The sequence below is a fragment of the Octopus bimaculoides genome, chromosome 9 (genome assembly GCF_001194135.2).
Source record: "Octopus bimaculoides isolate UCB-OBI-ISO-001 chromosome 9, ASM119413v2, whole genome shotgun sequence".
Lineage (NCBI taxonomy): Eukaryota > Metazoa > Mollusca > Cephalopoda > Octopoda > Octopodidae > Octopus > Octopus bimaculoides.
In genome coordinates, this window is record NC_068989.1 from 70,668,917 (window position 1) to 70,676,100 (window position 7,184).

The window sequence follows — 7,184 nt, forward strand, 5'->3', positions numbered from 1 at the left end:
AGAGAGAGAGAGAGAGAGAGAGAGAGAGAGAGAGAGAGAGAGAGAGAGAGAGAGAGAGAAAAGTGAGTAGGAGTGAGTTGAGACACTGAAATGGATTAACAAAGCAACACATTTGTATTACAACGTTCTGTTTAGCTGTATCTTGGCAGAGAGGCAGTTCAAAGCAATAGCAATACAATAATACCACTATTGAAAATGAGAATAGCTTAGTGTTAAGGCATTTAACCCTATTGTTGCCATATTTCTGTTGAAATATACATCCTTTGTTTCAATCAATTTTCACAGAATTGAACAATTTAGTAAAATAACTTGACCATATTTAAGCTGGCATTAAAAAACATAAATAAACATGAAGTTTAGATGGGTTGGGTGGGTTATTATGGATCATTTTAAACCTTTTGTTTACCATATTTATGTTGAAATACACAGTCTTTGTTGCAATTAATTTTTAAGATAATGAAGAATTTAGTAAAATCACTTAGTCATTATTAAGCTGATGTTAAACATAAATTCACGTGAAATGGGAAATTTTAACTCTTTAACATCGAGATTACTTTTTATTAATTGCTGGTAGAGACACCGTATTTCATTTTGCAATCATAATATGCTACCAAGTATATTAAAGTCTTATGCGTCAATATTGTGTCCTACTTTTAGTGATAGCAGTGCAATTCAATCTGAGATAACTTAGATTACTCTGTCAAATCTAATGCTTATTTATTCACATTGTTGAATTAATCATTCATTACCTCATAGCTTCAAGATTGTTTATTTTTAGAATGACATTGTGGGATAGGTGTGAGAGGTAGGATCTGGCCAGTATGAATGTAAAGCAGGTAAGAATATTTGGACTGAATATGGCCAGTTTAAATGCTAACGGATTAATTTAAATCACTTTAAAACAAAGTTTGTATCATTGTACCAGAAGTGGTCTCAGGAAGGTTGGTATCAAAAGGGTTAAAATGTAGAAATGTTGAATTCTTATATTTGGATGGTACTTTGATACCACTTATTTTAATCAACAGGCAAAGTTCCGATGATGTCATAGCTACTTCAATTCAAGGTGTAAAAGAATTTACATATCATAGCAAATGTTTTTCTGCTGTTATTTATTTACCAGAAACAAGCTACAAGAAACCAGAGACACAGCTGTAATGCCACAACAAACATAAATGGTTGAAAGCAAAAGACTTTTGCAGATTTATTGCCTTTTGTGGAAACATTAATCAAATCAAAGTATACAAGGCAACAGTGTTGACATTTTAGTTCCCTTAAATCTTTTAAATTTGGGACATACATAAAAAGAAACCCAACACTGATTTCAGTATCATATCATTGTCATCTTTTTAACATCAACTTTTCCATGCTTGTATAAGTCGGACAGAATTCATTGAGGCAGATTTTTTAAGACTGGGTGCCTTTCCTGTTGCCAAATCTCAACCTTTTTTACCAAGCAAGGTAATATTACCCCATGGCCAGACAGGTTTTCACAACAACTATGTGATGTGAAAACAAAAATACACACACACACACACAACAGGCTTCTTTCAGTTTCTGTCTACCAAGTTCACTTACAAGCCTTTGGACAGCCCAAATATAGTAAACAACACTTGCCTAAGTTGCCAGGCAGTGGGAAGAAGTTTGCTTCCTAACTACAAGGTTCCAGATTCAGTCCCACTGCATGGCACCTTGGGCAAGTGTTTTCTACTATAGCTCTGGGCTAACCAAAACCTTGCAAGTAGATTTGGAACATAAAACTTGAAAGAAGCCCATTGTGTGTGTGTGTGTGTGTGTTTGGCAACCACCACTTGACAACTGGTGTTGGTCTGTTTATGTCCCAGTAACTTAGCAGTTCAGCTAAGAGGCCAATAGAGTAAGTATCAGGCTTAAAAATAAGTACTGGGGTCGATTTGTCTCGCTAAACCCTTCAAGGCAGTGCCCCAACATGGCCACAGTCTAATGACAGAAACAAGTAAAAGAATAAAAGCATAAACAAAAACGAAGAGAGAGAGAGGGAGAGGGAGAGGTCAATTTAAAATTAAATCCTTTGTAAGAAGTTGAGCAGCAGCATTTTGGCAAGATAATGACCCTTCTGAGAAGATTAGGGTCAAAAGTTGACTTTTCTATTGCAATTATCTTGATTTTACTGTTGGATACAAAGAACGAAATTACTGTAGTACAGTTTAAAATATTTTAAGGAGCGATTGAAATGAAAGATCTTGAAGGCAGCTAAGAAGTAGAAATGGTAAAGTATAGAACAAAAGGCTTAAGAGTATATGCTAAAAAAAAAAAAATTACAAAAGCAAAAACAAGATAATTAATCACTGCAATTACTCAGACATGCTATCCACAACCCTGCCTCCATCTAATTAAAAATACTTAAGCAATGAGACTATTTTAATCCATTTTTGTAGCAATTATAAGGTCGGTGAAATCTGTTTTGCTGTGGAGATCTAATAAGTCTAAGACATGCTTGGAGTTGTCTCCCATACTTGCTATATAAAAATATATATATATAAATTTTCTTTTTTTATTTCATGATTACTATACAAGGTTAATACTAAATTAATACTATTCATTTTCTTCCCATTATATGCTAGCTTCAAAAATGGGATGGGTGGCATATCATCATCATCATCATTTAATGTCTGCTTCTCCCATGCTTACATGGATCTGATGGAATTTGTTGAGGCAGCAAATTTTCTATGGCTGGATGCCCTTACTGTTGCCAACACTCACCACTTTCCAAGCAAAGAGATATTTTCCCATAGCTAGGCATGTTTTTCACTGAAGACTAGAAACAGACAACTTCGCTTGTATGGCAGTGATGCCCATTTACAACTACCAGTCTAACAATTCTGCTAGCTCACTACCTTACTACTACTACTACTAACACAACAATCCTGAGATTTTAAGGGAGGGTGTACTTATTTTATCGACCCCAAAAGGACGAAAGGCAAAGTTGACTATGGCAGTATTTCAACTCAGAACATAAAGATGGATGAAATACTGCTAAGCATTTTGCATGGCACACTAATTATTCTGCCAGCTCACCACCTTACTACTACTTCTAATGATAATAATAACTAAAATTCTCCAAAATGTAATCTGCAGTTGCACTACATGGCTCTTTTAAACAATTGTTTCTCAGAAAAGATTACATGCTGGTGGTGCTCCAGCATGGCCGCAGTCAAATGACTGAAACAAGTAAAAGAGTAAAAGAGTATACACACACATCTAATATCTATCTAGCTATCTATATATATATATATATACACACATACATATATATTTTTTGGCAGATGTGTGGGTGAGTATGTGTGTTTCAAGTGAGGGTGGATGAGTGTATATAGGCGCATGTACGTGGGTGTGCGGACGCGCATGTGTATGTATGCACTGGTGTGCTTACGCGAATACTATGGACATTTTTACTCCCTTACCTTTACTGCCTCCCCTCTCTTGTCTTAATAACAGTCAACCACACAGTAATTTCCTTTTGTTTAACGGTCATTTTCATAGCATTCTTTGATGGCCAGATAACTGAAGAGATGGCGGCATGGGTTTCTGCCCCAGCATCCGAAACTCAGAGTTTTATTATGGCTACCAAATAATTGTCATGTATTATTTACAGATAAATTCTTCTATTTACATAATATCAAGGTCTCTTTCTTTTGTTGTCTTACCTTTTCTATCAATATATATATATATATATATATATATATATATATATATATATATATATATAGATATATGCAAATATATATATATATTTGTATAGTTACAACAACACACACAGAGATCAATCATTGATAATCCTGATAAAATGATTATTATGAAAAAAAAAGAAAGAAAAAAAAGCAAAAAGATAAATAAAAACCCAAACAAACTGCCTATCGATTTGCAACTTAAATGCTTCAAATAATAAAATAAATAGGTTAGAAAAAAGATAAAAATAAACTTAAAAATAAAAAACAACTAAATAATGCAAAGTTGTACACAAATCAATAAACTAGCAAAAATTAACACAAAAACAAAACATGGCCACCACCATCAGTCTATATTTTTGGATAGCTCAAACTATTAGTTTGAATGCTTTCCTGAAAGCCACTTGATACATCTATGATTTCTGGGTTTCCATTTCACTAGAATTGACTTCTTGTCTTCTTTCTTGTTTTGTTTTGATTTTCCATCCCGGCAGTGAAGTTGTTAAGAGTAAGGATCGGTAATGATCTTATCAAATAGAATTAATTCGTATAAGCTTTGTGATGTGTTAACTAATCGGCCTTGTAACACCAACTGCCTAATCAACTCTATGTGCATCAATGTCAAAAACAAATCATTTAACAGACACACAAACATATATATGCGCACACACATGAATATATATATGTGTGTACGTGTGAGTGTAAGAGAGACAGACAGACAATGAGTGATAGAATGGACCCAAATATTTAACTGGTACTTTATTGACCTCAAAAAAAAAAAAAGTAATGTTGACCTTGACAGGATTTGAACCTAGAATGAAAACAAGAGCATATACCACAAAATATTCTAACTGAAACTGTAGCAATTCCACCATCCTGAACAGATATTTACAGACCCTGAAAGGACTAAAAGGCAAAACTGATCCCTGTGGGATTTGAACTCAGCTCACTGAGGATCAGAACAAATACTGAAAAGCATTCTTTCCAACACTCCAAAGGCTCTGCTACTTAATCACCTCACTGCTCTGTTACCCATTATTAAATACTACCTTTTGTCTAGGCCCAAGATCAACTTTTCTAAGAGAATATATTTAATTCAATATAACATTTGAGTGTTTGGAAACATCCTTGGCATCATCATCATCATCATCGTTTTCATGTCTGCTTTTCCATGTTTACATGGAGTAGATGGAATTTGTTGAGGCACATTTCGTACAGTCAGATGCCCTTCCTGTTGTCAACCTTCACCTGTTCCCAAGTAAGGTAGCATTTCCTCATAGCTGGACATGTTTTCACAATGGATTGAAAGCAAATGGCATTGCTTATATGATGTTCATTTACAACTACCATGCCATGCCATGCCACAACACACATGCACACACACACACACCATGCTGAAGATTCCAAATGGATGAAATGGGACCAGACACAGCTATCACTGGGTAAAACTTTAAGAATTTTATTTTATGATGAACACACACACACACACTCACACACATATGTATATATATAAAACAATTAAAAACTAAAAATTAAATATATACTTCAATGTAACGGAATTTAATGTAGGAAAGATTCTCTCCCCTTCGATGGTAAATTCACTACAGGTAGAACACGTGTGTGTGTGTGCATGTGCGTGTACACACACATGTATATATGTAAAGGTAAGATCCAGGGATCCAGGTGTAGGAAGTTAGTAAGTTTCAAGCCGTCCATAGAAGGTATAAAAACAACTTTCAGGAACAATAGTGGTTTATTGACAGAGAAGGTGGTAAAATTTTTCCCATATTGAAGTTCGATAAGCTGAAAAATGTTATTTAATAGTTTACAGTTAGCAGCTGGGGTTGCTGTGTATTCGAATAAAACTCCAAAATTATGGAATGGCGTAGATAAAATCCAGGCTACATGTTTCCTAGCAAGTAGAGCCTCGGAAACAGTAATTACCCAAACGAGGGGTAATCCCCAGCTACTCATTGGGCCAAAGATACCTTAACCAAATGAAGTTACATTGTTGTCAAAGGATCCCGTGTGAACTTGCAGGAGATTTGATTGAAAATGTGTGGAAAGCACAAAGTTAGAGGGGGAAAAAAAAGAAATGTTGTATGAAGAAATAATATATGGGAGTGGGTAAATATCTAAACCTGATAAGGAAAAGAATATGAAAAAGAAAAGGAGAGGGGGATGAATAGGATACACACACACATGCACAGATGACAGGCTTTTTTGAGTTTTGGTCTATTAAATCCACTCACAGGGCTTTGGTTGGCTTGGGGCTATAGTAGGAGACACTTACACAAGATGCCACACTATAGTGCTGAACTTGAAGCCATGTGGTTGACAAGGAAACTTCTTAACCACATAGGCAGGCTGACTTGTACTTATATTATTGAATCCTGACAGGACAGAAGACAGATGCCCTGATGATGTCTGTAACTTGGATTGCAAATAAAAATCTCAGCTGCATGTATATAAAAAAAATTAAAGAAAAAAAACAACACAGCGCCATGCAATTCTCCCCTGACCTCACAATTAATGGTATTACATTGCAATTCTCAGTGAGCAATAAATAAATATATAAATAAACTGTGAATGTGAATCATTAATTGGATTACCCTTGGAATAATCTAGACATTAAATTGGTCATTAAATGATGACAAACGAGTGTCTGATAATGATTAAAGTTCAAGAATAACTGGTAACTTCGGTTTGTTTGTTTCCCCCCACTGAAACATAAAAAAAAAGAAGTCTGGCAAATGGTCAAGCAGCACCAGAATTGTCTCCTTGGGTCTTTTTTTGTCTTGTTTGAGAGAGAAATTGCTGTGACTCAAACTTAACCGAATTTCACTAAGGTCCCATACACAATGAACTGTATGGTGGTGGTGGCGATTTTGGTGAATTAGATTACCAAAGAATACCGAGAAAATTAGCAAGGAAAACCAGGTTAAATGCCTATTATCATTAAATAAGTGCCAAATGTGTCAGAAATAAATTTCACAAGTTTCTTAAATAAAAAAGAAAAGTGAAGGAGAAATAATTTTAAGTTGTATTTTAAAAGAATGTCTATTGTCATAACATGCTTTCAGCAATTCATTGATATCTAATATTTGAATATAGAAGATTTTGATCTTGATCAGAAATGGATAAATGGTGACTGGCGGGACTTTCTGAATGGTACACCTAAATGAAAAAAATTACACTGAATTTTTCTTTTAGTAGTGTGGCCAGCCTGATAATATGTCAAATTTCATGCACCCTACTTCTTGAAAAAGGTTGCTAATGCTTTATTTAGATCTTTATACCCTCCAGCCTTCATCAGGTGTCTTGGGGGAAATTTCAAACCTGATGAAGCCTGGAGAGTATATCAACCGAAACGTTGTGTTAACAACAAAGAAGATGAGGACAAATATCCGTCAAATGTAAATAATGTACATAATTCCACATCTCTTAAATATAGAACTGAATGGTGATTATATTTTCAAT

General features: G+C 34.7%; 1 protein-coding gene across 1 annotated transcript in view; it reads right to left on the reverse strand.

The window, feature by feature from the left end:
* The window catches only part of LOC106883643 (protein MTSS 1), a gene marked incomplete at its 3' end in the record, with an annotated part of 307,187 nt that overhangs the window by 161,728 nt on the left and 138,275 nt on the right, over window positions 1-7,184 (reverse strand). The gene's annotated exons all lie outside the window — the stretch shown is intronic.